This window comes from Bos grunniens, chromosome 16 (genome assembly GCF_055505025.1).
Source record: "Bos grunniens cultivar Pamir isolate PY7600 chromosome 16, Bosgru_T2T1.0, whole genome shotgun sequence".
NCBI lineage: Eukaryota > Metazoa > Chordata > Mammalia > Artiodactyla > Bovidae > Bos > Bos grunniens.
The window spans coordinates 74478854-74501915 of NC_141180.1; the positions used below are offsets into that span (position 1 = coordinate 74478854).

The following is a 23062-nucleotide window of genomic DNA, read 5'->3' on the forward strand; positions in this document are numbered from 1 at the left end:
GTGGTTAAAAATCTACCTGCCAATGCAGGAGATACAGGCTCAATCCCTGGTCTGGAATGATTCCACATGCCCTGGAGCAACTAAGCTAATGACCCACAACTACTGAGCCTGTGCCCTAGAGCCCAAGAGCCGCAGCTACTGAGCCCACGTGCCAAAACCACTGCAGCCCAAGAGCCCTAGAACTCATGTTCTGCAATAAAAGAAGCCTCCAAAGTGATGTCACAGCTATACCATTGCCCTCGCTCTCCACGAGTAGAGAAAAGCCTGTGCAGCAATGAAGACCCAGCAGAGACAATTAAAATATTAATAAAAATTAAAAGAATCCTGTAAATATTTTCCTGGGTAATGATCTAATTTGTCTTCCAGGTTAAAGGATTTCTCTTGCTATAAAATCAAATCATACAGCTAATGTATACCTTGTTTAATTCTTATACACATACTCATTCATGGTACAATGGTGATGGGAATTTTTAGGGGGAAGATGACACCAGTAACAGTGACGTTTAGGGTGACATAAATTGACAAAAACACAACACACAAAAAATCACACACACACAAAGAATCACACTATTCATTACACATAGAGACAAACCTATTCCCATGGACACAAACCTACATTATTAACCATAACATAACTTCTTCCTGGAACTATAGTACTGGCCACATTATTCTACTTGCAAGCTACTTTTACCACCAAGGCCCCTACACTCGTTCCCAGCAGGAATTTGGAATCAGTGTGTGTCTGCCCTAAAACCAGTGAGAAAGCCCCAAATTTCCCATCTACAGAGCTTTTTCTGCCCAAGTGAATGACTCTAGAATACCTACCGCTTTCACATTCTGGAAGGGCCACCTGCAAGTACAGAAGAGAAGACACTGTGAGGAGAAGATCACAAAGATGCACAGTGTTTGGTTCATTTGGTGACAGTAGAAAACCTGATGAGGAGCAGTGGTGGAGTCCAGGGAACCCAGCAAGATCAGAGCACTGGTGCTCAGGATGTCAGGATGAAAGGCAAGACCTGTGCCTGGAGGATGGAACTTCCAAGTCCATTTGAGTTGGAAATTGCAGAATTCTTTTCCTAGGGGAAATGTTGCTGCAGGAGAGAGAACTCTGTACTCTACAGGGTGTAATGGATGCTAGCAATTTCAATATCCTGTGGACTGAGGCATCATGAGTCCGTAAAAGACTCACTCCACATTATCTCAACCAAGGGAATCATCTCTAACTGGAACAAACACCCTCAAAGACTCATAACTTAATTTTACTGAAAGAGAAATGAAACAATATTTCTGTCTCAGTCCAGAAAAAAAAAAAAAAAAACAGCTTGCCTTGGAGATATACGGAGTCTCTTCTGTCCTGTCAAACGTGGATTGACTGACAGGTCCTCAGTTAGATCTAGAGGGACACAGAATAGCTGTTACAACACTGGTGAGGCTGCTTTGCAAACATTCAAGGGGTTTTCTCTTCGTGTAGACATGGGGCGGTGTGCATGGCTGTGGGAGGTTAATGAGTATGAGCTGAATTCGTGTTCATCCATTCTCTTCAGAGGAGAAGGCAATTGCACCCCACTCCATTGCTCTTGCCTGGAAAATCCCATGCACGGAGGAGCCTGGTAGGCTGCAGTCCATGGGGTCGCTAAGAGTCGGACACGACTGAGTGACTTCACTTTCAGTTTTCACTTTCATGCATCGGAGAAGGAAATGGCAACCCGCTCCAGTGTTCTTGCCTGGAGAATCCCAGGGACCGTGGAGCCTGATGGGCTGCCGTCTTTGGGGTCACACAGAGTCGGACACGACTGAAGCGACTTAGCAGCAGCATTCTCTTCAGAGGAGAAAGGAAAGCAAAGGAGAGGAGGAAGGAAATGCAAACAGAGCTTTGCCCTCTAGCTAAGAGAAACCTAATAAAAAGGAAATATTCAGTCTAATAAAAGGAAAACTCTAAAATGAATGCTACTGTTCAATGAAGCAGACCTATGACTCCTCCTGCTTATTTTGAGCTCCTGCTAAATTGTCACTGTCTCTTGATTTTTCCCAGATCATTCTTCCTCCAGGATCCACAGGTGCTTCTACTACATCATGTTTTCTATGAGACTTTGTACTTGATTAAAAGTAAACTCTGTTAGAGGACTGAATTCAAACCTGAGCGAAATATGCTCTTCTATTAATTCACTAATCACTTGTCTTAAAGAATATCAGATATACAAGTTTTGATAATACAGAATTCCTATACAGCTACTATCAACAATACCATATTTTTCTATAAATATTTGTTTTCTCTACAGTATGTGGATGTCCACTGAGTCAGCTGCTGTCCATACTCACAGGGGGCATACGTTTAGTGGGACAACACCTTAGAAAAAGCACAGAGTAAGCACTAAACACCTCTAAACCACACAGATAGGGGATTTTCAACAAGAGTCATGGTCACCAAGCTAACAATCAAGTTTCACTTTGAGTTCTTAGTTGCCATTACCCCTTGGGTGTGTGCTGCAGGGTTTCATCAATTGAAAGACTTACGGTAATGTTACCCAATACAATAACACATCTTCCTGATTCTTATCTGTTTGTGCCCTAGTTAATCTGACACCTGCACTGATGGATGTGACCTGTATTGTCTACATGAAGCTACACAACTCTCTGTGAGCTGATAGAAAGATGAGGGTCCAGAGATAACTTTCACACTAATGACTGTGCCGAAGTCGGCCATTGATCCCCCCGGTAGCAGCCCTGGGTTCTGCGACCACAGAGACCACCTTATAATGAAGGGCAGGGTCTGGAACTCTGGAGCTACTAATACTTCGAGGTATGGACATGGAGCAGGGACCCCTTGCTCCTTGACTGAGGGTCACTCATCTCACTGACATGGGCAGGTCAGGGGTCAAGAGCATTCATACTTAGACCCAGCCCTGGGTTTTCAGTTTATCTTTTCCACTTAAGATATCAAAAGCTGAGATCATCGATCTCTGCACCATCTCCAGCCAACTAAAGGGAACACGAACCGAACCTGGGGAAGAGCTATGTTGATGGCATAAGAGGGAATGCACAGAGACTGTGCAGTGTTAATGAGACTTTTTTGCAAAGAACACTGACAGCTTTATTGTCTAAAAGGAAATATCTCCTGAGGAAATACACAGATAGGCAGATTCACAATCATACTATGTGGGTTCACACAGCCCCACCTCCAAACACCCTCCTTCACACAATCCCACACCATCTAAATGATACAGCTGCTTCTGGAGACACTAGAACTGGGCCAGCACATTTTCCTGGGATATCAATCTGTTGGTCTCACCACCTGTAGAAACCCAAATTCAGGGCTCCTCCCCAACTTGAGGCAGCAAAGAGACCCACCTTCATCAATTAGATTGTATCTGAACAGAGGGATGTATATACCTGAATATGAAGAAATCTCCTTGGCTGTTTCATAAACCTGTGATGACAGACAAGAAAACAGTGTGAGGGTGTCAGCGTCTTTTATTCTCTGCACTAAGTCTTCTTTTCTCTGACTTTTCTTCTCAGAAAACTGAAACTCCTTAAGTCAATGGCCCCAAAAGAAAATAGAAAGGCTCCCCTGTTGAAAAGTGTTTCCTATTTCACATAAGATCTCTCAGTTTCCGTTTGACCAACAATTACAAAATCCTTTTCAAGGAGGAAAAACTTTTGCTGAGGAAAGTACCTACTGTTATACAGTGGTAACATGCTTTCATTTTAAAATGTCCTTTTAAATCAGGTCTGTGTTGGTAACAGATATACCCTCAATATTCCAGCAACAAAGTAAACTGTATGTATCAGTGATAATGTACATTGTCAGACGACTATAATTGTATTCGGCTGAATAATAAAGAAAGAAGTGAAGCAAAGGTCTTATCCCAGATAAAGAGAGGTGACCATACCTTCAGGGTACTCAGTTCTTGTTCCTCATTCCATCCCTAAGGGGGGGTCCTCCACCAGGTCCTCCTGGGAACTAGTGAGACACAGAGTAGCTGTCAGGACACTGGTGAGGCTGCTCACCAATCCCTCAGTGTTCTGTTTTTCTTTTTTTTGATGGGGACACAAGGTGAAGTGTATGCATGTGGGAGGTTAGTAACTATGGACTGAGCTGCCATTGAATCATTCTCTTTGCTGGATGAAGGGGAGCAAAGGAGAGGAGCAGGAAAGAAATGAGGTACAGCTTCTGCATATTAACCAGTGATAACCTAACAGATGGGAAAAAGAAACACTAAAATGCATGTCAGCTTTCAATGATACAGACCTATGACCCTCCTGTCTGATGAGCTGTCATTCCCTTTTCGTGCAATGTCCATTGTCGGGGAGACCTCATGGTTCTCCTGTTTCTGTTCTTTCCATTTTTTTTATGGAAGAGTGTGTACAAAACTGTCACTAGGCAATTGTACATTTTTCTAATTTAGGAAGATATTTAAGGCGGCCAACTGACAGCAGGACAAAAAATATAAATTAAAGAATAAAACAAAACTATAAAATACATTTATATCTCTCTAATGTGATGGAAATGAAAAAAAATAAATAAATAAGGACAAAAATTCAGTAACAGTTAACCAGCCCATTTGAAGAAAAAGCCTACAGAGGATCAGTAGGAACCTACCTCCAGAACAATAGTTCAGGATGCCCATTTTCACTCTCAAGGTTGAAGGTGAGCTCTTCTCACTTGACACCATATGTGAACCTCTCAGCTCACAAAGCGACACCTGGTGCAGAATGTGCATTATCACATTACAGTGGAGACGATTCATCACAACTTTCAGAGTGAACTGGACTCTGCACAGGATGAGTCCAATTGCTACTGTCCAGAAACTGTGTTTCTATGGACAAACTGGGCTTTTCAAAGTAAATATTTTATTTCAAAAACTGAATCCTAGGTTCACAGATTCCTCTCTGATTAAGAAAATAATGTATATGAGAGAAAAAGGCCTGCCCCCCAAATATGGTTGTTTGTGAACATCTCAGGGTGAAGAGGAACAAGGTTAACTTGTTGACAAGAAAATGAATTCTATTCCTGTACATATATCATTTCCAATCATTTCTAAGATTTCTAAGTAACCAGATATTTCTAGATCAAATAATTTAAAATATGTTCCAGTTGAAATAAAAAGCAGCATTGAAATTCAACTGCAAAATGTCATATTCTTATTGTAAAATGCATATACTTATCAAATTATATAAATCTTTCTCTCCTTCTCTACATATATTACTTCCTTTTCTTCATATGCACCTACATGTACAGACTTACTTATCTCTCAATCTCTGTCAATTCATTTAACAATTTATCTGTTATTGTGTGTAAAGCCTGGCTATTCACTGAACAAGTAACAAAAAACAATTCACTGTGTTTTCAGCTGTAGGTTAGGTTAAAGTGTATTGTTTTTCTACATGAAGAATTTTAGACAACCCAATACTCTAGGATTAAATGTATGTTCTGGGTCATAATTCAACACCTAATCGCTCCCCATTCTCATGGTCATGAACAGTGGCTATAGGATGATAAGTGACCAGCCCCCTAAAACACAGAAGTGAAAACTTTAAGAGAAAGATGAAAAAGTGGAAGTGAAGTCACTCAGTCATGTCCAACTCTTTGCGACCACATGGACTGTAGCCTACCAGGCTCCTCCGTCCATGGGATATTCCAGGCAAGAATAGTGGAGTGGCTAAGAGACACAGATGTATAGAACAGTCTTTTGGACTCTGTGGGAGAGGGAGTGGGGGGGATGATTTGGGAGAATGGCATTAAAACATGTATAATATCATATAAGAAACAAATCGCCAGTCCAGGTTCAGTGCAGGATACAGGAGGCTTGGGGCTGGTGCATTGGGATGACCCGGAGGGATGGTATGGGGAGGGAGGTGGGAGGGGGGTTCAGGATAGGATCACGTGTACACCCATGGCGGATGCATGTTGATGTATGGCAAAACCAATACAATGTTGTAAAGTAAAAAAAAAAAAAAAAAAAGAATACTGGAGTGGGTTGCCATTTCCTTCTCCAAAAGTTGCCCCATTTAAAACAAATTAGGTGCCCTTACAAAGTATGGAATCCCATATTGTGTGTATGTACCTCTGTGTTCAATAGCATCTGAGTCTTTGAAACCCCATGGACTGTAGCCTGTCAGGTTCCTCTGTCCATGGGATTTTCAAGGCAAGAATACTGGAGTGAGTTGCCATTTCCTTTCCAAGGGATCTTCCCAACCCAGGGATGGAACTCATGTCTCCTGTGTCTCCTGCACTGGGAGGCAGATTCTTTACCATTGAGCCATCTGGGAAGGCCAGGTGGAGTACAAAGCCTTATTGTTACTGAAAAAAAAAAAAAAAAAGGTGAAAGTGTCAGTCACTCAATCATGTTGGGCTCTTTGCATCTCAGTGGACTGTAGCCAGCCAGTCTCTCTGTCCATGGGATTCTCCAGGCAAGAATACTGGAATGGGTAGCCATTCCCCTCTCCAGGGGTCTTCCCAACCCAGGGATTGAACCTGTGTCTCTTGCACTGAAGGTAGATTCTTTATTGTGTGAGCCACCAGGGAAGCCCTTCATTGCTGACTCACCTCACCTCCAAATATCTGAACTAACAGACTAAGTGGGTCCTTGATGAAATAAAACAATAATTAAGATGGTGTCAAATTATTTCCAAGGATTACCCAACTGAGATATGAAGCAATGGTGGAAAATAACAGGTAATATTGTTATTCTAAATGAACAATTTTAGTGCTTCCCAGCTTGATGGAAAATGTGTGTGTGTCTTTGTGTGTGTGTGTGTGTGGTTATAAATAAGGAAACAGGAATAAAATTTAAAACAAAGAATTAGGGAATCTATTTCTTTTTTAATAAGATTTTTAAACTATGTATTGAATTTGTTACAATGTTGCTTAGTTATTTTTTACATTTTCGGATGTTTGGCTCCCAGGCATGTGGGATCTTAGCTTCCGACTAGAGATTGAACCCACAACCCAATCCCCTTACTTTGGAAGGGCAAATCCTAACCACTAGACTGCCAGGCAAATCCCTAGAGACTGTATTTTCAAATATACTGGAGGAATATAATTCAAAAAGGAGTAAAGGACAGCAGTTCAGACACCCAGTTTTGGAAGGAAATCAGAATGAAGCAGAAGAATTCCCTTCCAGCTACCATCTGAGAACTCATGGTGAATGAAGACCAAATGAGTAAAAGTAGGTAAAGTTCTTAGAAACATGCACGTCAGTGTCAGCACTATCTGATAGTTCCATTAATAAGTCTGGAAAAAATAACATTACTTCCAGAGACAACATCTAGAAGGCTACAGAATAGGAAATGAAGGAAACAGATTTTAATGTACGTTCTATTGTAACCTGTGAATTGTCCACAAGTGTGTTTTTCTTGTTGCTTTTAATATAAAATATTTTTATAAACTAAGCCCCATGTCATGGCATGTGACACCCACTTTGGTCCCAAGGTGAGGAATCCAGTTAGGGTGCAGTGGGGATGGCTATTTCTGCTCTAGGATGTTGGGATCTCAGGAGAGGAGACTCACCAGTTGGGGTTGATACTGACACTAGGAGCTGGACTCCTCTGGAGGTGACGTCACTGTCAGGTCTGCAGCAGCTGAAGCTGGGTATGCTGGCCGAGCTTCAGTAAGCCTCCCCACGAGGCCTGGGCTTCCTCCTAGAAGGCAGAACCGCAGAGCTCACTGTGGGTGGTGGAGGGCTCAAACAGGAGATAGACCTGAGTGGCTCATGGCCTTTTCAGGCTTAACTGTGGACATTACACAGTGTTATTTCCAGGACATCTGTCAGTGGTAAGTAAGCCCTCATCACTCTGTATCAACTCTTGTTAAAGGAAAGGGCCTAGACCCACATCTAAGTGGGTGAAACATAAAAGAAATTGTATAGGTGTTAAGATTTATACCTGTACATATCAGTTTAAAAATACTCAATAGAAACACATGAAAAGATGCTCAGCATCATTCATCATCAGGGAAATGCAGATTAAAAAAACAAACAATGAAGTATACAAAAAACAAATGTTGGTGAGGATACTGAGAAAAGTGAACCCTCCCACACTGTTGGTGGGTATGTAAATTGCAACAGACACTACAGGAAACAGTATAAACGTTCCTCAACAAAATAAAAATAGAGCTACCATATGATCTAGCAGTTCTACTCCTGAGTATATATTTGAAGAAAACCAAAACCACTATTTCAAAAAAGTACATGAAGCCCACTGTTTAAAGCAGTATTATTTACAGTTGCCAAGATATGAAAGTAACCTAAGTATCCAGCAGCCAATGAGTGCATAAAGAAGATGTTATGTGTGTGTGTGTATATGTGTGCATATGTGTGTGTGTGTATCTATATTCACAGACATACAATAGAAAGAATATTACTCATCCATAAAAATTAAAATATGCCATTTGTAGCAACATGGATAGATGTGGAAGGTATTATGCTCAGTGAGGAAAAGGCAATGGCACCCCACTCCAGTACTTTTGCCTGGAAAATCCCATTGATGGAAGACCCTGGTAGATTGCAGTCCATGGGGTCACTAAGAGTTGGACACGACTGAGCGATTTCACTTTAACTTCTCACTTTCATGCACTGGAGAAGGAAATGGCAACCCACTCCAGTGTTCTTGCCTGGAGAATCCCAGGGACGGGGGAGCCTGGTGGGCTGCCGTCTATGGGGTCGCACAGAGTCGGACACAACTGAAGCGACTTAGCAGTAGCAGTAGCAGTATGCTCATTGAAATAAATCAGAGAAAGACAGATACTGAATGATATCCCTTATGTGTGGAATATCAGTAACACAACAAACTGGTGAATGTGACAAAAAAGAAGCAGACTCACAGATCAGATCAGATCAGATCAGTCTCTCAGTCCTGTCTGACTCTTTGCGACCCCATGAATCGCAGCACGCCAGGCCTCCCTGTCCATCACCAACTTCCGGAGTTCACTGAGACTCACGTCCATCAAGTCAGTGATGCCATCCAGCCATCTCATCCTCTATAGATAGAGAGACCAAACTAGTGGTTACCAGTGGTTACCATTTCTTTCTCCAGGGCACCTTCCCCACCCAGGACTTGAATCCTCATCTCCTGTATTGGCAGGCGGATTCTTTACTTGAGAAGGAAAGCCCAGGGAAGCGCACAGATACGTATGAAGATACAGAAATATATATGTAAAAATGAATCACTTTGCTGTATACCTGAAATTAACAGAATATTGCAAATCAACTATATTTCAATAAAAGTTAAATATTAATTCCCTGTGTTGATTTTATATCCTGCAACTGTACTATATTCATTGATTAGTTCTAGTAATTTTCTGGTGGAGTCTTTAGGGTTTTCTACGTAGAGGATCATGTCATCTGCAAACAGTGAGAGTTTTACTTCTTCTTTTCCAATTTGGATTCCTTTTATTTCTTTTTCTGCTCTGATTGCTGTGGCCAAAACTTCCAAACTTATGTTGAATAGTAATGGTGAAAGTGGGCACCCTTGTCTTGTTCCTGACTTTAGAGGAAATGCTTTCAATTTTTCACCATTGAGGATAATGTTTGCTGTGGGTTTGTCATATATAGCTTTTATTATGTTGATGTATGTTCTTTCTATTCCTGCTTTCTGGAGAGTTTTTATCATAAATGGATATTGAATTCTGTCAAAGGCTTTCTCTGCATCTATTGAGATAATTATATGGCTTTAATTTTTCAGTTTGTTAATGTGGTGTATTTCATTGATTGATTTGCGGATATTGAAGAATCCTTGCATCCCTGTGTGGAGATTCCTTAAAAAACTGGAAATAGAACTGCCTTATGATCCAGCAATCCCACTGCTGGGCAGACACACTGAGGAAACCAGAACTGAAAGACACACGTGTACCCCAATGTTCATCACAGCACTGTTTATAATAGTCAAGACATGGAAGCAACCTAGATGTCCATCAGCAGATGAATGGATAAGAAAGCTGTGGTACATATACACAATGGAGTATTACTCAGCCATGAAAAAGAATACATTTGAATCAGTTCTAATGAAGTGGATGAAACTGGAGCCTATTATACAGAGTGAAGTAAGCCACAAGGAAAAACACCAATACAGTATACTAACGCATATAAATGGAATTTAGAAAGATGGCAACAATATCCCTGTTTACGAGACAGCAAAAGTGACACTGATGTATAGAATAGTCTTTTGGACTCTGTGGGAGAGGGAGAGGGTGGGATGATTTGGGAGAATGGCATTGAAATATGTATAATATCATATATGAAACAAGTCGCCAGTCCAGGTTTGATGCACAATACTGGATGCTTGGGGCTGGTGAACTGGGATGACCCAGAGGGATGGTATGCGGAGGGAAGAGGGAGGAGGGTCCAGGATGGGGAACACATGTATACCTGTGGCAGATTCATTTTGATATATGGCAAAACCAATACAATATTGCAAAGTTAAATAAAATAAAATTTAAAATAAATAAATAAAAAGTTAAAAAAAAGTTAAATATTAATTCCAAAATTATACACATTTTTAAATGGCCTACAGGTAATTTGACTCAAAGCAAAGTAAGCAATAATTTCAGTATCAGCATTTATATATCTCCATTACATAAGACTGTTCAAGTGACCCCTTCTACCTTCCCACTGTATGCTCCTACCTCTATCTCTAGTCTCAGGCCTCAGTCTGATGTCAAACACTACACATGCACAGCTTGCATTGTGCAGTCTGGAGGAAGGAAAATCCCAGTTTTATTGTTTAATAGCCATGTGAGTGTTCTGAACTTAATATTATCATCCGACACTTTTCTGTTGCAGTCTTAATTCTGTATCTACACAGAGAGAAAGCCATGAGAGAACCCAAGGAGAAGGCAGTCATCTCAAAGCCAAGGATGGACTGCTCAAGAAAATCCAACTCGACCTTAAATCCCAGCCTCCAGAACATGAGAGAATAGTGTTCGGTCTTTTAAACAACCTGTTCTGTGGTATTTTGTGACGGCAGTTCTAGTAAACCAAGACAAGACTCTAAAACATCTTTGAATCTAAATTACTTTAGCTATTTATATAATTTATAATTACAGTGTATTGACTAACAAATGAAATAATCTAGAGACAATGGTGTACATACCTATAAATCTTATTTTCTCTTGGTATGTTTTTCCTGTGACTTCCAATTCCAATGAACTACTCATCGAACTCATTCTCAGGGCTTCCCTGGTAACTCAGAGGTAAAGAAACCACCTGCCTATTCAGGAGATGTGGGTTTGATCCCTGGGTTGGTGATCCCCTGGAGAAGGAAAAGACAACCCACCCCAGTGTTCTTGCCTGGGATATCCCATGAACAGAGAGGCCTGGTGGGCTACAGTCCATGGGGTCGCAAAGAGTCGGACACGACTTAGCAACTAAACAACAACAAACTGAATCCCGTCACTGGTTCATGTTATACATATAAGGGCAAAGAAAATGAGAAGAGAAAAAGTTAATAGTCCAAGGCATCTAGAGAAAGTTGGCTTGCATAAAATTTACAAAATATTATTCAAATAATTTCTTGTTTTATTTTTACTTCCCTCTCATTCTGGTAATACTATTCTTCATGAATATGTCTGTTAGAATATTATTGTTTTTGTTGAAATGAAAAGTTTTGAAATGAATAACACCCTTCGAAATTCTTACAGTATTACAATGTCAGTAAATAGAAAATGAAAATGACTTCATCTTGTTGTATAAGCAATTAATGTATTTTGGTTTCCAATTTAAATGCCAATTTGTTGGGGCTCCCAAATCTTCTGCCCGGAACTTGTGAGTCACATTCAAGTGTGCCATCAACTCAAGAGAAGGGATCTTTCTCTGCTGCAATCTGCCTCACTTTAGAGTCCCATAGACTCCTTACAGTGTTTTCTTGACAAAAAGCTGAGAAGCATAATTAATCCCTCACTTTCTTTCACTTCTCATTCGACATCTGCTAGTTCAACCTTCAGAATGTGACCATCCTCCCCACCTCCACCTCCACCAATTCTGAATCAAATCTCCCCTTACATTAGTTCTTTTCGGTCCTTGAACCACAAACCCTGCAAAGGATCAGACCACACACCTCAACTCTCCTCCAGCAAGGGGGCTTTGCCTCACAGAGCAGTCCCACACATGCTCTTTTTCTCCATCAATTTCCTCAAAGCAGGTTAATCAAATCACCTGATCCCCATTATCTCTAACTAAAGGCAGGGAGAAGAAAGGAACTGATATTTTCTACATCTGGTGATTCTAGGCTAACTCCCTTTTTAATTGTGTGTGTGCCCGTAGGGTCCACCTTTTTGCAGTCCCATGGAGTGTAACCCACAAGGCTCTTCTGTCCATGGATTTCTCCAGGCAAGAATACTGGAGTGGGCAGTTACTTCCTTCTCCAGGGGATCTTCCCATCCCAGGGACTGATCTTGAGTCTCTTGCCTCTTCTACATTGAAAGGCAGATTATTTACCTCTGTACCATTTGGGAAGCCCATCTTTACATACATGAAAGTATTACACTCATTTCATAGACAATGAAACCAATGATTATCTGAACTATTTGTATAGCTCTGTGAATAAGTGTCAATTTAGCTAACTAGCAGCAACACTGGGATTCAAACCCAGATAAATCCGGGGCCAATTTCCACACCCTATCTGCACCATGCTGCCTTGAAGGCATTCTTTAGCACTTCTCATTGGCCTCCCTGGGACCCTAGAAAGACAGTTTTGGTAGGCAGTAACAGGATGTGTTTACGAAGCAGAAAAAAAAAAAAAAAAAGAATCTGAGGGCCATATCTTCACATGTAAAAGAGAAATAAAATTTCTAACACAGAGAGTTCTTTAATTATATCAGAAGTGGAAGTGGCTCCAGTCATGTGAGACTCTTTGTCACCCCATGGACTATACAGACCATGGAATTCTCTAGGCCAGAATACTGGAGTGGGTAGCCTTTCCCTCCTCCAGGGGATGTTCCCAACCCAGGGATTGAACCCACGTTTCCCACATTGCAGGCGGATTCTTTACCAAGTGAGCCACAAGGGAAGTCCAAGAATACAGGGGTGGGTAGCCTATCCCTTCTCCAGCAGATCTTCCCAACCCAGGAATGCAACTGGGGTCTCCTGCATTGCTGGTGGATTCTTTACCACCTGAGCTCTCAGGCAAGTCCAAGAATCAGATAAAGAATTTATCACTGTTAGTAGGCAAGAATAAGAATACACACAGATATACACCTTGCTACTTTTCCTACCTCCTTTCTGATTAAACAGATCTAAACACACACACACACACACGCACATGCACACACACAGTAATTTAGGTCAGGCCGTGCGTGCTCTTGTTGACCCCTCCAAATTCACCACCTAACTCCTCACCTTATGTCCACTTCCTTGACTTCTTCACTGTTCCTGGCAGGCACAGTTCACAGAGGGGAGCCTTTGTTTTAGGCGTCTTCTCTGCCTGCCGAGTTCATCCCCAAGACTTGGCTTATTCATTCACTTTCTTCTGAGGCCTGCTCAAGGTAACTTTATTAGATAAGCCACCATTCATTATGCTATTAAAACGTCTCACTCTAGATCCCAAGTGACTAGTGCCTAACACCTGTTAGCTGCTAAATAAATATTCGCTGTTTTTGTTGTTCACTCGCTCAGTCATATCCTACTCTTTGTGACCCCCATGGACTTCAGCACCCCAGGCTTCCCTGTCCCTCACTATCTCCCAGAGTTTGCCCAAGTTGCCCATGTCCATTACATCAGTGATGCTGTCCAGCCATCTCATCCTCTGATGTCCTCTTCTCCTGCTGCCCTCAATCTTGCCCAGCATCACAGTCTTTTCCAATGAGTTGTCTGTTCGCATGAGATGACCAAAACATTGGAGCTTGAGCTTTAGCTTCAGTATCAGTCCCTTCAGTGAAAATTCAGGGTTGATCTCCCTTAAGATTCACTGGTTTGATCTCCTTGCTGTCCAAGGGACTTTCAGGAGTCTTCTCCAGCACCACAGTTTGAAGCTATCAAATCACTGGCATTCTTCCTTCTTTATAGTCCAGCGCTCACAACTATACATGACCACTGGGAAGACCATAAGTATTTATTGAATAAATTTAATGAAAGAGTTGAATATTTATATTTGTCATTGAGCAAATAAAGATTTTAAAAACTAAGATCAATATGTCTCTGGCCATTTTGTTGGCCAATTGTATCTTCTTTTGTCAGTCATATTAAGAGTTTTTAATATGTCTCAGCTGATTGATCATTTGCAATAGAGGTCAAAATTGCAATTATTTAACCACAGATTGCTTTGGAGGGCAATAAAACAGAAAATTGATACAGTTTGATCTTTTTCACAGTTGTTCCTTTATGGAAGCTTACCTTTTGTAATGAAAATGTAATACTAAACCACTTTGACATTTTCCTTAATGTGCACAAAAACAGATGTACACAATAGATCATAATAGAATGGAAAATAAACTTTAAAATGTCATTGCAGAATATCATGAAGTGCTCTGAATGTTTACCATTGTAAGAAAATGTCCAAGAATAGTGTATATGTACAGTATTTCTAAATTGTACACAATTTATTAAAAAAAAAATAAACTACTATTCGCTATCATTTAAAAAAATAAAATATCCAAAAAGGTGTTGGTAATTTTTCTTAAAATCTCTGTTTTCACTATTGTTTGAAGACGAGGGTTTGAAAATTTAACAGAAATATAGATCAATGGAACAAAATTGAAAGTCCAGAGATAAATCCACACACATATGGAAACCTTACCTTTGACAAAACAGGCAAGAAGATACAATGGAGAAAAGACAATCTCTTTAACAAGTGGTGCTAATGGCACCCCACTCCAGTACTCTTGCCTGGAAAATCCCATGGATGGAGGAGCCTGGTCGGCTGCAGTCCATGGGATCGCTGAGGGTCAGACACGACTGAGCGACTTCACTTTCACTTTTCACTTTAATGCACTGGCGAAGGAAATGGCAACCCACTCCAGTGTTCTTGCCTGGAGAATCCCAGGGACGGGGGAGCCTGGTGGGCTGCCGGCCATGAGGTCGCACATAGTCAGACACGACTGAAGCGACTTAGCAGCAGCAGTAGCTGGGAAAACTGGTCAACCACTTGTAAAAGAATGAAACTAGAACACTTTATAACACCATACACAAAAATAAACTCAAAATGGATTAAAGATCTAAACGTAAGACCAGAAACTATAAAACTCCTAGAGGAAAACAAAGGCAAAACACTCCTCAACATAAATCATAGCAGGATCCTCTAATACCCACCTCCCAGAGTAATGGAAATAAAAGCAAAAATAAACAAATGGGACCTAATTAAACTTAAAAGCTTTTGTACAATGAAGGAACCTATAAGCAAAGTGGAAAGATAGCCTTCAGAATGGGAGAAAATAATAGCAAACAAAGCAACTGACAAAGAATTAAGCTCAAAAATATACAAGCAACTCCTGCAGCTCAATTCTAGAAAAATAAATGACTCAATCAAAAAATGGGCCAAAGAACTAAACAGTTCTCCAAAGAAGACACACAGATGACTAGCAAACACATGAAAGGATGCTCAACATCACTCATTATCAGAGAAATGCAAATCAAAACCACAATGAAGTACCATCGCACGCCGGTCAGAGTGGCTGCTATCCAGAAATCTACAGACAATAAATGCTAGAGAGGGTGTGGAGAAAAGGGAACCCTCTTACACTGTTGGTGGGAATGCAAACTAGGACAGCCACTATGGAGAACAGCGTGGAGATTCCTTAAAAAACTGGAAATAGAACTGCCATATGACCCAGCAATTCCACTGCTGGGCATATACATCAAGGAAATCAGAATCGAAAGAAACATGTGTACCCCAGTGTTCATCGCAGGACTGTTTATAGTAGCCAGGACTTGGAAGCAACCTAGATGTCCATCAGCAGATGAATGGATAAGAAAGCAGTGGTACATGTACACAATGGAGTATTACTCAGCCATTAAAAAGAATACATTTGAATCAGTTCTAATGAGGTGGATGAAACTGGAGCCTATTATACAGAGTGAAGTCAGCCAGAAAGAAAAACACCAATACAGTATACTAATGCATATATATGGAATTTAGAAAGATGGTAATGATAACCCTATATGCAAGATAGCAAAAGAGATACAGATGTATAGAACAGTCTTTTGGACTCTGTGGGAGAAGGCCAGGGTGGGATGATCTGAGAGAATAGCACTGCAACATGTATATTATCATATGTGAAACAGACCACCAGTCCAGGTCTATGCATGAGACAGGGTGCTCAGGGCTGGTGCACTGGGATGACCCAGAGGGATGGGATGGGGAGGGAGGTGGGAGAGTGGGTTCAGGACGGGGAACACATGTAAACCTATGGCTGATTCATGTCAATGTATGACAAAACCACTACAATATTGTAATTAGCCTCCCATTAAAATAAATTAATTTTAAAAATAAATAAATAAACTGGAAAGTATATAAAAATAAAATTCAATGTGATAAATATAATTTAAGAGATGGCTTTGACTTACAAACTACAAAACTGTGTTTCACCCTATTTTATATATTAGCTTGATATTAAAAAAAGAATCACTGGCCCTTTGGCTCTGACCAAATAGACAAAAAATTCTGATTTTTTTTTAATCTATCTACTTTTTGTGTGGTTCTATGATAGGCAAGTTTAAGGGAAATATTTACCTTTAAGATATTACTGTTGTTGAAATTAACTTTTCTTAGAAATGTGCTTTTCACTGCCAAGATAAGAGCCCAGAGTAGTACAGGGAATTATTATTTGATTTATTTTTAATTTTTTTCCAGTGGTATTCCTCAGCATAGTTGGAAATTCCCCAGATTTATAAAATATCAATATGAAAAATATAATAATTATTCTATAAAATCTATAGCATAGGAATTGAAAAATATCCTCTGTTCATTAAAATGTTTTAGTAATGAAGAGTTTATAAGAGATTTTCTCTTGAATGCAGGAGAAAAATTATGCCCCACATTCCACAACCAAAAATAACATTATTTAAAACACACGGCATTACTCAGTGTCATGATAAGGCTGAAAATTCACAGGACAAATTCTATGAAAAAGTTAAGCCATTTGTGATATATATATATATATATATATAGTAAAATTGTATATGTAGTAAATATATATATAGTAAAAAATTCATTATCTCTAAGATTTGGTAGTGTCAACGAAAATTTTGATGTGATAGAAAAACTCCTAAATATGATATCTGTGACAAGCACAACTTTGTTCTGAGGTTTAACAATATTTCAGAAAGGAGGTGGGGTTGTTTTATTATCTTTTTTTGCCACATCTTGTGGCTTGCAGGATCTTAGTTTCCTGACCAAGGATCGGATCCTGGGCCTAGGCAGTGAAAGTTCAGAGTCCTAACCATTGGACCACTGAGGAAGTCCTGTAATCTCTTAACAATGCTCATATGAAACTGGCCAAATTTAGGACATATAACTACTGACAGTTCTCCCAAAATGGTCAAAGCTGTAGACCCTTAACTTAACTGAGGTGGCAACATTTTTCAAGGCCATGAAACATAAGTCAGTTCCTTGCATAAGTGTCTTAGAATTACTCTCCATTAGAAAATTAAAACAGAAGACATACTCTTTGTAATAATTAAGTCTCTGAACTTTGTGCCCTCTTAGGGTCAGGCCACAGGCTATTCAGTTGTCGTAGGTGAATCAGGGTACCAGTAACAATCTGTTTATATATTGAAATTAAGATGCTTAGCTATGGCACTTTCTAAAGACAATGGAAATTTTAAGAATTCAGTTTATTGAATTGTTAACAATAAATATAGGATCAAAATCTTGAACTTGCAGTTTCATTTATTATACTGAAGTCAGTTTCATCAAGTCAAAGCGATGACCAAACAAAATTACAAAACAGTGGTGGTTAAAATTCACCATTTCTAAAGGCTGTCTTTTCACCTTGCTTATAGTTTCTTTTGTTGTGCAGAAGCTTTTAATTTTAATTAGATCCCATTTATTTTTGCTTTTATTTCCAATATTCTAGGAGGTGGTCATAGAGGATCCTGCTGTGATTTATGTCAGAGAGTGTTTTGCCTATGTTCTCCTCTAAGAGTTTTATAGTTGCTGGTCTTATGTTTAGATCTTTAATCCATTTTGAGTTTATTTTTGTCTATGGTGTTAGAAAGTGTTCCAGTTTCATTCTTTTACAAGTGGTTGACCAGTTTTCCCAGCACCACTTGTTAAAGAGATTGTCTTTTCTCCATTGTATATTCTTGCCTCCTTTGTCAAAGATAAGGTTCCATAGGTGCGTGGGTTTATCTCTGGGCTTCTATTTTGTTCCACTGATCTATATTTCTGTCTTTGTGCCAGTACAATACTGTCTTGACGACTGTGGCTTTGTAGTAGAGCCTGAAGTCAGGCAGGTTGAATGGGAGAAAATAATAGCAAATAAAGCAACTGACAAACAACTAATCTCAAAAATATACAAGCAACTCCTACAGCTCAATTCTAAAAATTTAAACGACCCAATCAAAAAATGGGCCAAAGAATTCAACAGACATTTCTCCAAACAAGACATACAGATGGCTAACAAACACATGAAAAGATGCTTAACATCACTCATTATCAGAGAAATGCAAATCAAAACCCCAGTGAGGTACCATTGTATGCCAGTCAGAATGGCTGCGATCCAAAAGTCTACAAGCAATAAATGCTGGAGAGGATGTAGAGAAAAGGGAACCCTCTTACACTGTTGGTGGGAATGCAAACTAGTACAGCCACTATGGAGAACAGTGTGGAGATTCCTTAAAAGACTGGAAATAGAACTGCCATACGACCCAGCAATCCCACTGCTGGGCATACACACCGAGGAAACCAGAATTGAAAGAGATATGTGTACCCCAATGTCCATCACAGCACTGTTTATAATAGCCAGGACATGGAAGCAACCTAGATGTCCATCAGCAGATGAATGGAAAAGAAAGCTGTGGTACATATACACAATGGAGTATTACTCAGCCATTAAAAATAATACATTTGAATCAGTTCTAATGAGGTGGATGAACAGGAGCCAATTATACAGAGCGAAGTAAGCCAGAAAGAAAAAGACCAATACAGTATACTAATGCATATGTATGGAATTTAGAAAGATGGTAATGATAACCCTGTATGTGAGACAGCAAAAAAGACACAGATGTATAGAACAGTCTTTTGGATTCTATAGGAGAGGGAAGGGGGCATGATTTGGGAGAATGGCATTGAGACATGTATAATATCATTTAATAAATGATTGCCAGTACAGGTTTGAAGCAGGATACAGGATGCTTGGGGCTGGTGCACTAGGATGACCCAGAGGGATGGTATGGGGAGGGAGGGAGGAGGGGGGTTCAGGATTGGGAACACGTGTACACCCGTGGAGGATTCATGTTGATGTATGGCAAAACCAATACAATATTATAAACTAATTAGCCTCTAACTAAAATAAATACATTAAAACATTATAAAAAAGTATCCTTCTCCCTTTCATTAAATAATAAATAAAAAAATAAATAAGAATTCTTTAGGCTGCCCTTCTCAATAATGAAGGTTTGTGAAAAGACCTACAACTGTGAAGTTACTGAAAAACAATTTAAATAGTGTAGTCATAGCTGAATATGGTAATGCTGCAGCAATGGAGGAATGTTATCATTATGTGAGAGTTTTCCTTAAGATTAATTTAAAATTAAAATAATTACCATTATTCTACCTATATTTGGAATTATTTACATTCTAAATGGCTTTCTCTTAACAAAAAATGAAGTTATTTTATACAATTAAATAATAAAAGAGTTTAGTACAGGCCAGATACTCATTGCCATTTATATGTTCCATAATAATCTAAGCCTAATTACTGTAACAACTCTGTGAGGTATATCTTATCATTAAAGCTACTGAAAAAAGTGAAAGTCACTTATTCCTGTCCAACTCTTTGTGACCCCATGGACTAAAACCTCTGTACACTGGATTCACCAAAGAATACTGGAGTGGGTTGCCATTCCCTTCTGCAGGGGATCTTCCAGATCCAGGGTACAAACCCAGGTCTCGTGCACTGCAGGTGGATTTCTTTAGCATCTGAGCTCTTTACTGTGGAAACCCATAAGGTTACTGAAGCACATGTTAAATAGCTAACCTATGTCACCAAGGGGTAAAAGGTAGAGTTAGAATTTGAATCTAAAAAACCTGGTTCTAGGATTAAAGTTTCCAGGTACTACAGTATAGCTACACTACTAAATAAATAAATACAAAAGTAAGGTCTCAAGTAAAGTAAGAAAGAATGAAAAATTAATTTCTGTTAAAAGGAGATACCACTACGCCAATTATCGAGTGGCTAAACTCCAATAAACAGAAAATCCCATATATTGGTGAAGATACAGAGCAACAGGAACTCAATTTATTAACTGTTGGAATGTAAAACGGTACAAGCACTTTATGGGCTTCTTATGAAGCTAAATATAGGCTACCTATCATGTAATACAGCAATCACACTCCTAGTTAATTATTCAAATGCACTGAAAACATGAAAGCTTCCACACAGAAGTTCAGAGCAACTTTATTCATAATTGCCAAAAATTGGAAGTAATCAAGTTGTCCTTCAGTAAGTGAATAAACTGTGATGCATTCATACAAAAGATTATTATTTAGTAAGTAAAGGAAATGGGTTACTGAGCCTTGAAAGAAATGGAGAAGGTTTAAAGAGCTATTACTAAGTGAAAGAAGTCATTCTCAAAATCCTCAATCAAAAGGGATGCTTTCACCTATCTGACATTCTGGAAAAGGCAAAGTTCTACAGGTGTTGAAAAGATCAGGGATTGCCAGAAGTTTGGTCGAAGAGTTTTGTGGAATGAGAGGAGAAAGAGGGATGAATAAGTGGGTCCCAGGGGTCTTTAGGGTCCTAAAACTATCTATACAATATTACAATGGTGGACACGTGGCATGATGCATTTGTCAAAACCCACAAAACTGTACAACAGGAAGAGTGATGCCTAACATAAATTATGGTGCTTACTTAATAATAATCATGTGACTACATTGGTCCATCAGTTGTAAAAATTATAATCAAAAGTAAAGAAATGTAATTAATAAAAGTGCTTCTTGTGGTGTTAGAAATAATCTCTAATAACATGAATTACTTTTGTGCACAGAAATTCAATAAAAGAAGCAGTACTTATTACAAGGGATTGGTTCACTCATTTCTGGTGGCTGATTAAAGAAGAGAACTTTGGCAAGGCATACACTCATGAGCTAAAAATCATGACTGGACCAGAAAAATAAATGACCCAATCAAAAAATGGGCCAAAGAACTAAATAGACATTTCTCCAAAGAAGACATACAGATGGCTAACAAACACATGAAAAGATGCTCAACATCACTCATTATCAGAGAAATGCAAATCAAGACCACTATGAGGTACCATTTCACACCAGTCAGAATGGCTGCGATCCAAAAGTCTACAAATAATAAATGTTGGAGAGGGTGTGGAGGAAAGGGAACCCTCTTATACTGTTGGTAGGAATGCAAACTAGTACAGCCACTATGGAGAACAGTGTGGAGATTCCTTAAAAAACTGGAAATAGAACTGCCTTATGATCCAGCAATCCCACTGCTGGGCATATACACTGAGGAAACCAGAAGAGAAAGAGACACGTGTACCCCAGTGTTCATCGCAGCACTGTTTATAATAGCCAGGACATGGAAGCAACCTAGATGTCCATCAGCAGATGAATGGATAAGAAAGCTGTGGTACATATACACAATGGAGTATTACTCAGCCATTAAAAAGAATTCATTTGAATCAGTTCTAATGAGGTGGATGAAACTGGAGCCTATTATACAGAGTGAAGTAAGCCAGAAGGAAAAACACCAATACAGTATACTAACGCATGTATATGGAATTTAGAAAGATGATAACAATAACCCTGTGTATGAGACAGCAAAAGAGACACTGATGTATGAAACAGTCTTATGGACTCTGTGGGAGAGGGAGAGGGTGGGAAGATTTGGGAGAATGGCATTGAAACATGTAAAATATCATGTATGAAACGAGATGCCAGTCCAGGTTCAATGCATGATACTGGATGCTTGGGGCTGGTGCACTGGGACCACCCAGAGGGATGGTATGGGGAGGGAGGAGGGAGGAGGGTTCAGGATGGGGAGCACATGTATACCTGTGATGGATTCATTTTGATATTTGGCAAAACTAATACAATTATGTAAAGTTTAAAAATAAAATATAATTTTAAAAAAATGAAAAAAAAATCATAAGTGGAAACTCTGGGCATGGAAAGGGTCTACCCTTTTTTAACAGAATTTCCCATGTCGCTCAATGCTAAGGAAGCCATTTGCTAATGCAGGAGACCTGGGTTTGATCCCTGCATCAGGAAGATGCCCTGGAAAAGGAAATAACAATCCGCTTCAGGATTCTTGGCTGGGAAACCCCATGAACAGAGGAGCCTGCTGGGCTTCCATCCATGGGGTCACAAAAGACTCAGACACATCTTAGCAACTAACATGCCCACACCCTCTTTTAAAGGCCTTTTGATTAATTAAATTTGGCCCACCCAAGATGATATATCTTTTAATAAAATTGACTGCTTAGGTCTGATCCATTAAATCAATTTAATTGCAGCTTCAAAATTCCTACACAGCAGTGCAAAGATGAGTACGTAACTAGGTCATTAGGAGGTATGTGTGTGCACTATAAAATAGTTATTTCAAAGCCTCCTTGAAGTTTCACAGGAGTGTAGCTCCTGCAGCCTACCCGATGTAGAAACTCACTAGAAAGGGAATTCTGCAGGATTTAGTTCAGAAGCAAAGCTGTGTGGGAAACCATGACGGTGGATATAGCAGTCATGGTAGTCTTGGGGGAAGCACTGTGGACAAGGAAAGCAAATTCATTTTCTGAGTGAGTGTATTTTCCAGGAAAAGCAAGATGTTATCCAATTCGATAAAGAAAGGAATTTAATGCAGTCAGCCAGCCACCAGGTAGCTGGCTGATCACCTCAGAGAACTCAGGGTCAGTCTCTGTTGTTGGGATATGGACACTCAACAGAGTCTACAGCCAGG

The 23062-nt window shown here is 39.7% G+C and overlaps 1 long non-coding RNA gene across 1 annotated transcript; it reads right to left on the bottom strand.

Annotated features, from left to right (window-relative positions):
• Positions 1-1244: 1244 nt before the first annotated feature.
• On the bottom strand, positions 1245-7643 carry LOC147357016 (uncharacterized). The gene is made up of 5 exons (XR_015143720.1): positions 7511-7643; positions 4601-4703; positions 3891-3961; positions 3391-3427; positions 1245-1393 (listed from the first exon to the last, which is right to left on the bottom strand). It is a non-coding gene; the product is annotated as an uncharacterized LOC147357016 (long non-coding RNA).
• Positions 7644-23062: the final 15419 nt, after the last annotated feature.